Source organism: Marmota marmota, unplaced genomic scaffold, assembly GCF_001458135.2.
Source record: "Marmota marmota marmota unplaced genomic scaffold, marMar, whole genome shotgun sequence".
NCBI classification, from domain to species: domain Eukaryota; kingdom Metazoa; phylum Chordata; class Mammalia; order Rodentia; family Sciuridae; genus Marmota; species Marmota marmota.
In genome coordinates this window covers 46,152,325-46,161,192 of record NW_025999932.1, presented here as the reverse complement: position 1 = coordinate 46,161,192, position 8,868 = coordinate 46,152,325, and the positions used below count along the sequence as shown (strand labels likewise).

General features: G+C 34.3%; 1 non-coding gene across 1 annotated transcript; it reads left to right on the top strand.

The window, feature by feature from the left end:
* The first annotated feature begins 8,277 nt into the window (after nt 1-8,277).
* On the top strand, nt 8,278-8,349 carry Trnaa-agc. The gene has a single exon. It is a non-coding gene; the product is annotated as a tRNA-Ala (tRNA).
* Nucleotides 8,350-8,868: the final 519 nt, after the last annotated feature.

Sequence of the window (8,868 nt, the reverse complement as noted above, 5' to 3'; positions counted from 1 at the left end):
AAAAAAAAAAAAAAAAAAAGACTTCAAATAGCACTCTAAGCAGTAAAAACCTTGGGCATGGTTTCTAGTCTAGTATCCCTGCATGATATGCTCCCCAGGGAAGACAGGAAGAAGTTTGCACCTGGTGAAGGTCAGAGACGGGAGACAATTTTTGCTTGTGTCCATTCCCACCCATGGGATGCAGTGAAGCTGAGCAGGGGAAAAAAAAATGTCACAAAAATTAAATATACCTGCATCTATGTTCAGTCTCTACTGTTTATTAACCAAGAAAGTAATTCAGCCTCTATGATCCTGTTACCTTAGCTATAAAATAATAACTCTATCCATTGATCACTGAAGGTTTAAAGTGAGAAAATGGGATGATTATAATGATGGTGACAACGATGACAGACATTTGTGCAAAATTTACATCAGACACTATTCTAAGTGCTTCATGCCTGTCACATTATTTAAGATGCATGATATTCCCGAAGTGCCCATGCAGTAACTGGCGCACTAAGTGATAATACACACCAGTGGCCTTGCTGGTGCAGGTTGGTGGTGCTAGACATGGCGCCGTTATCATTGCTTCCCTTTGAGGTCCAACCACTAAGGCTACGATTGATTGGAAAGCTAAATACGCCTTCCCATGTTCATGCTATTTCATCAACAGACATTCTTACTCAAGAACAGTGTGACCTAAGCAGAATTTAGACCACCTGCAGGAGACCGAAGCAGCGTTATTTATAATATTTATCTATGCAACTAAAATTTAAAAAATAAAATAAAAGTACCACCAGCAGGGCAATTTTGGGCATGGTGAATAATATTGAACTATGAACTAAAATATGTTTTAATACCACTTGTCCAAGATTTTTTTTTGAATGCTTATTAAGGAAAGGCACATTAGAAATAAAAGTGCATGAAGATATGATAACTGAAGGGAAAGGACAGATACAAACAATATGTAGATATATTTAAGGGACATATTCAAATGACAACTTAATAGTAATTGTAGATGTGGAACATATTCAAGAAAAATCAGAGGATAATGCTATATATCAAACTGTTGCAAATCCATAGAATGTAAAGATAAAGGCAGAGGACTATATGTGTCTAGAAAATTTAGTTGTAAATGGACATAATACCTTTTATTTTATTTTTATGTGGTGCTGAGGATCAAACCCAATGCCTTCCACGTGCAAGGCAAGCACCCTACCGCGGCCCTAGTATGATCATTTTTGTAAATGATTTTTAAATCAGATATAAAGTTATCTACAGATGATTAAATTATGTTATATGCATGTGTGACTGTGCCACAATGAAACACACTATTTTGCACAATTGAAAGCACCAATAAATAAGTTTTAAAAAATAAAATATTTACAGAAACAGTGAAGGAGTAGTGATAAGTGCTTTGAAATCAGAGTGGATTCCTAACTGCCAAGTTCTTATCCATATCTTAAGGTTCTCATCCTTGTCTACTAATTGGGATATTAGTAACTGCTTCACAGATGTAGACCTGTTAAAAAAGTCATGCATGTAAAATGCATCATGTGGTAGTCTCTACATAATACTCTTTAAATGTTAGCTCTTCTACGAAGTAACAGCTCTAAATCCTTCACTATTTGTATGAAGTGGGGTGGAAGTGTGAATTTATTAGGTAAAAAAAATACTATTTAGTGGATTCTTCCTGTTCCAAATAAGATAACATCATAGCTCTTGCAGGTTTAAGGTAGGTAGAAAAGAAGTGGTAGCATTTTATGAGTAAGGGTTATTATTGTAACTAGGTAAATCATAATAAAAACAGCAAGGATCTATAATCAGCTTCATTTGTCAAATCTTTATAGAATACAAGATAATTTTAAATGGTAATCTTTAAAGAGCTTGATGGAAATAAATAGAAAATAAAAACTAAAGAATTAGATCACAATATTTTGAGAATAATCCTTAACAATAAACTAACTGCCCTAGGAAATCAAGGAAAAAAAGAAGACTTTAGAAGAAGACATTGTATCATTGTATATAAGAAATGAAATATGTTGCTTGCAAAGCAACATTCATAATAGGCTTGCACTATAGAAAATTAACTTCCAGAAAGTTAAAATTACACATTAGAACTAATAAAACTCATGTGAATGTAACTACATCACTATTTTCATTATTTTATTGCTTAACGAGTCTTAAATAACTGCTGAAATTCAGTAGTTGGGGTTTTGGGAAACAGATGGCACACCGTGTTCCAAGAAATACAGTTTAAAGCGGTTTGTTAGGACATTGGTTCAATGTCTAGTCTTTACCCAGTGTCATCTGGGGCCATTAGCTTGTATCTACAAGATGCACTTCAAATAGAGCACCAGGGTGAATGCAGAAAGGCTGCCAGTAGGGTGTCAGCTGGACTAGTACAGAAAAACCTTTTCTAAGAATTCCCTCCCGTTGTTAGGAACCAGTTTGCTGTAGAACAGAAGAACCTACTGTTTGCTTCTCTCTGCTCTCAGCACCCTTGACTAGTAGTGCTACAATGTTGTCAGACATCATCTCAGGTGAAACACGTATGTTTCAAACCCAAATCGTCCCAATTTGTATTGTCTGAGTTGCCTGATTTGACATTGCTCAGGATGGTACTGGTGTTTACATCAACCCACTCACTTTATAAGGAAGAAGTCTCATTCTATTGCAGGATTTACTTTTTAACAAAATGTTTCCCATTTTTCTAATCTGTCTGCAGTGAATCATTTTAAAGAGCAAGTGCTTTCTCTGGATGCATGCAGCAATAACTTTTTATTAAATATGACTTTATATTGTTTGCATTTTGGGAGAAGAGAAGAGAAAAAGATTGAACACACCTTTAGCTTTTTTTACCCTAGATATAGAGTAGAAATTACCCTATAATTCCCTTCATTTATTGCCACACAGGATATTTATTGAGTAGTTACTAAGTGCTCAGACTGCCAAGCATTAAATAATTAAAAAAATTAAAATCCACCTCATTCCCAAAATCTCTACAAACAGGAAATGAAAATAGGTAGAAGCTGTAAGAAAATGATTGAGTAATAAATTATAGTTTTTCAATTATAACTCAAACAAAGAATATATTTATTTATCATATATTATCTGAGGCAACAAGTTATATTAATTAAGGGGCAATCTAATGCAATTTATCTCTCATATCTCTCTCTCTCTCTCTCTCTCTCTCTCTCTCGGAATTCAAGGTCAAAGAGACAGATTTAAATATAGGTGCTACCAATGTATTAGCTGCAAAAATAAACAATTTATTTCATCTCTCTCAACTTTAATTATATCATTTAGAAAATGGGACAATATTATGAGAGAGTCTATATACATGCATCTAACATAATATGTATAAATGAGATACTATGCATGTCTATGCCCATTACTGAGGAATACTTTCTCCATTTCCTATGCCCAGAGTTATGTCCTGGCAGTAGGGTTGAGGAACAGCATGAGTGGCAACTAAAGAGAATTTTAAAGTATATTATATTTTTACCCTCAAGGAACTTCTAATTCAGGAAAGTATGACAGATCCTCATTTATGAAAAGATCATTCATATTATTGGAGCATACAAAGGTTTACAGTGAGATACCCACAGAACTTTAACTCAGATTTTATATCTGAAGTTCAATTTGTAAAGTTGTACTGGAGGAAATGTGTCATCTGGGGAACAAGTACATACTATCAAGCATCCACAGACACAAGCCCAAGGAGGCCTGGGAAGCTCTCACACAGTCAAGCACACAGGACATCCACTGTGGTCGTGGTGAGATAGATGTCCAGGAAACCCTGAGTAGTAGCCACTCATGTTCCCATCAGTTTAGTCAACAAGTATGGAAGCTGACCTTCATATTCTTTGTTCTGATACCAACCTCACAGTTTTGTGATCATAATTTGACATCCCATGTAGACCTTCAACCTAGAGACAGGATTTAATGACCCACAACAAAAGTATTCCTTTGTAAATTATCTTTTCATTGTAAATGTTTAGCTATAAATTAATAAATACATCAATTTTCTATGAGTTTGATAAGCAGAATCACTCTCCTTGAGTCATTTTTGGGTACAAAAATCTCTATGAGGCTCTGGACAACAGGGCTGTGACCAGAGCCCAGGTCATGTAAGGAGGAATACTTTTTTCAGTCTCAATAAATACTAGACAAATATGTTGTATATTCCAGATTAGTGTTACAAATTAAATCCAGGTTTAAAAAAAAAGAAGAGGAATGCTGTATTTTAATGTTTCTACCATTGAAAATATAAAATAACCAATAAAAACCCCAAATGTCATAGCAATGGTCCTCAACTACAGTTAAATTAAAACAGCCTGCTTAACACTTATGAACCACTCTGGAAAGCAATAAGGAGATTTCCCATAAAACTAGGAATGAAACCACCTTATGATCCAGGCATTTCACTCCTTGGTATTTATGCAAAAGAACTAAAATCAGCATCCTAAATTGATACACCCACTTCAATGTTTATAGCAGCACAATTCACGATAACCAAATTATAGAATCAACTCAGATGCCCATAAATAGATGACTGGATTAAGAAATTGTGGTAAAAATACACAGCAGAGTTTTACTTGCCATAAGAAGAATAAAATTATGGCATTTGCTAGTAAATGGATAGAAACAGAGAACATCATGCTAAGTGAAATAAGCCAGACACAGAAAATCAAGGTTCAAATATTTTCCCTCATATGTGAAAGAGCAAAACAAAGGAAAGCAGAGAGGTGGATCAGATATCATGGATCATATATCACATGGATATATAGGGAAGATCAGTTAAGTAGAAGGAGATTGAGAGAGAGAGAGAGGAGGGATAAGAAAGGGGAGGAAATGTGTAATGAATTTTTAAAAGGTTGATGCTATGTGCATATATAAATATACCACAATGAATTTCACCTTTATGTATAAGGAGAAAAATAACAATAAAAAATAAATAGATGAACAAAAGGAAGATCAATGGAGTAGAGGATAGAGCATGAAGGGAGGGAGGAGGGAGGGCAAATGGGTGATATATGAACTGAAATCAAATTGCATGCATGTACAATTTTGTCAAGATGAACCCAACTACTCTGTATAACTATAATGATCTAATAAAAAATTTTAAAAATAGCCTACTTTTTTGAGATATATATATATATATATATGTACATTTATGTATATGTACACACACATACACACACACATACACACACATAAACAGACACACACACACACACTCCAATGATTAGTTCTACTGGACCCATAAATCCAAAGTTCAAAGATATATGGCTAGGATTCAGCATGAGGGAGGGCTGGGTTTCCACTCTCATAATTCTCCCTCCACATGACTCTAGGGTGTAGGTAAGGCTTGTGAATCCATAACCTGTAGCAATTAATATAAATGAAAAAACAAGCCTGGAGGAAGCTATAGGTTATTAGAGACTATAAACCCAATTTAAATAGACAACTTTTATTCCTCTAGAGCCATTTCCATGTGGAATCTCAGGCTTGCTTTCAATGGATCACTGGCATGTTTGAAAAAAAAAATTCAGAAATTTGCAATTATTGAAAATTTTCTCAATTTTTAAACTTGACAAAAAATTCATAATTTTAAATATTATTCTGTAAATTTCTGAAAACATATCTTTAGACCTCAAAATTGTGTCCTTGGAACATAAAGTAAGAAAAGCTATGTGACATGCAATGCCAACTCAGAGACAAAAAAACACAGGTTCTTCAAACACAAGGAAAACAATGAGCACTTACACTGATTCTATTGTTTAACATTCTACTGACAAAATTATCAACCAGAGCAATGCTTTGCTTTTCCCATTGATATCTTATCTTGACTTTAGTCAAGAGCATAAGTGTCCTGAAAACAAAAACTACATTTATTTTCTTCATTAGCTTTACTTCCCTAGCCTTGAACACATACTTGAGTGTTTATAAGTCCTTGAGACTGTTGTAAATTGGATATACTCATGTTTTACATATAGACAAAATAGTCTTCTTTGTCATATATACTAAGAAAAAATATGTTGTGAATTGAGCAAGTATCTAAGGAATGGAACTAGTGATCAAAGCCATCTGTTAATTGTGATTCATTCTCTCTCTTTACCACCTTTCATATCTTCTCAACTTCCCTCCCTTCTCTTTCTCCCTCTTTCTCAAAAACTGGTATCCACTCATTCTTTCAGATGATGCATTCTATGTGAAAACAACCTATATGGAAACTGAAAGGAGTAACTCTTTTTAACACAAAACAGTGAACAGTCATGAAAAGGCTGGAATATTGACTGTGAAAGATTTTAATTACACTGGTATTGATTAGGATAATAGCAATTTAATTACAGGGAAGAGTCAAAGTTCTGTCCTCATCACATTGTTTTCTGTTTCTAAGAGTTTTCTTGTCTAGTTTTTATAGGGAAGAACTTTTTTTGTTGTTGCTGTTTTGTTATTTATATATTTCCTGGAACTTTTCCTAAAAACTCAGCCAAGTATGATAAATCAGATTGAAGCTTGGGAGCATCTCGAATCTAGTTATCAACTTATTATTTGATTTGAAATGCTCAAGAGAGTATGCTGTTTATGAAGAGAAACAATGCAAGCATTTTTGACTTTGGGGGAAAAAAAGGCTTTTGAAAAAATGCAAAGTGCCCTGAGAAATGTTGATTGGAATTCTATGAGGTATGAGAAATCTACTGCACATAAGTAAGGAATTGAGCATTTAGGAAACAATTGGAAAGGCTAGCATTGAAATTAAACTGAGATGAGTAGTAATCACAGTACTGAATTTAGAGTGAAAGAGTTGAATATGAAATAAAATATAAAAATGCACACTAAAGGACAGTTAAAGAAATGCAGTGCTTGTAGTTGAGGGGCCTTAAAAATGTACCTTGTGCATGATACAGGTTATAAAAATATTCTGAAAATATTACTTACTTCAGATTTACAATGAGGTAAATTCTTTATTATGTTGTGGTATTACAGAATATAAATACATTATAGCTTCTAATTAAATACTTCTTTTTCTGGAATTTATTTACTCAAGGGAAATCTAGAAAACTTGAATCTAAAAAAATTGATAAGAAACTTATAAGTACAAGTAACATTATAAGAAAAAACTTTAACTTAGTTACTTTGGGTATTTGTAATCATTGGATTGAATTGCAATTATTTTGTTATATATGGATTTGGTTTAATGTTCTTTTATTAGAAGGAATTTGACCTCCATAAGATATATACACATAAATAAGCAATTAGAGAAATACAAATCAAAACTACTCTAAGATTTCATCTCACTCCAGTTAGAATGGCAATTATCAAGAATACAAGCAATAAAAGTTTTTATGAGGATAAAGGGAAATAATTCACTCATACATTGCTGGTGGGAATGCAAATTGGTGCAACCACTTTGGAAAGCAGTATGGAGATTCCTTGGAAAACTTGGAATGGAACCACCATTTGACCCAGCTATCCCACTCCTCTGTTTATACCCAAAGGACTTAAGATCAGCATACTACAGTGATGCAGCCACACCAATGTTTATAGCAGCTTAATTCACAATAGCTAAACCATGGAACCAACCCAGATGCCCTTCAACAGATGAATGGATAAAGAAAATGTAGTATATATAAATAATGGAATATTACTCAGTCTTAAAGAAAAATGAAATTATGGCATTTGCCAGTAAATGGATGAAACTAGAGACTATCATGCTATGTGAAATAAGCCAATCCCAAAATACCAAAGGCAGAATATTTTCTCTGATAATATTCTGTGTACAGGGAGAATGAAGGAACTTTGGATTGTGCAGAGGGGAATGAGGGGAGGGGTGGGATGGTGGGGATGGGAATGACAGTAAAATTAGACAGAAATTATTACCCCATATATATGTATTATTACACTACTGGTATGACAGCACCATGTACAGCCAGAGGAATAAGAACTTGTGCTCCATTTGTGTACAGTGTGTGAAAATGCATTCTACTGTCATGTATACTAATTAGAACAAATTTTTAAAAAAATAAGAGACCAGTAAAATAAAGGAAGAGGGCAGGGGAACAGTGGGGAACGAAAGGGGAGGTACAGGGGAATTAAACTGATCAAATTATACTGTTTTATTGAGTGCATGTATGAATATGTAAAAAAATTAAAAGGTTATAATACATATAGAGAACAGTACATGAAAAAACATGAGGAAGAACATAAAGTATTTTAATACATGAGAGCTCACAGCCTTCTTCCCTCTGTAGTCCTTTCTTCCTTTTTAATCTCAGTACAGGGACTTGGGGGTGTATAGCTCAGTGGTAGAGCACTAGTCTAGCAAGCTAGAGGCTCTGGGTTCAATTCCCAGCACAGTCAAGCTGTCATAGAGCATGTACTTAAGCACTTTTAGAATTATAAGAAACTAAGACTATGAGAAAATTTTGTCTTGAAAAACTAATTTAGATAGAGTACCAGCCATATATCCAATAGGATTTCCTTCCACCAGGAAAGTAAGTACACTGGAACTATAGAAATGTACCAAATGGGAATTGCTTGCTATAATTTAGTTCAATCCAAGATTTCATCAGAGTTATCAAGTTCCTATTGCAAGTTGCTTAACCCAACAGAGACAAGGATGCCAAAATGAACTAGAGTGGTATGGCAGCACCTAAGGATTTCAGGGCAGTGGATTAGAATCATTTCTCTGTACAGATGCTTTTAAGGAGTAGCAGCCACAAATATATCCACCACATCAAATATATCCAAGAAGATCCCATCCAGGCCACAGTCATCCCAAAGTCAAAGAACAATAACAAGTCAAAGAACCAAGCAGGTGAGAGGAAGTTAGAGTGGACCTCAGAGCTGAGTGACAAAGCAGGCAAGAGTGGTGAATCA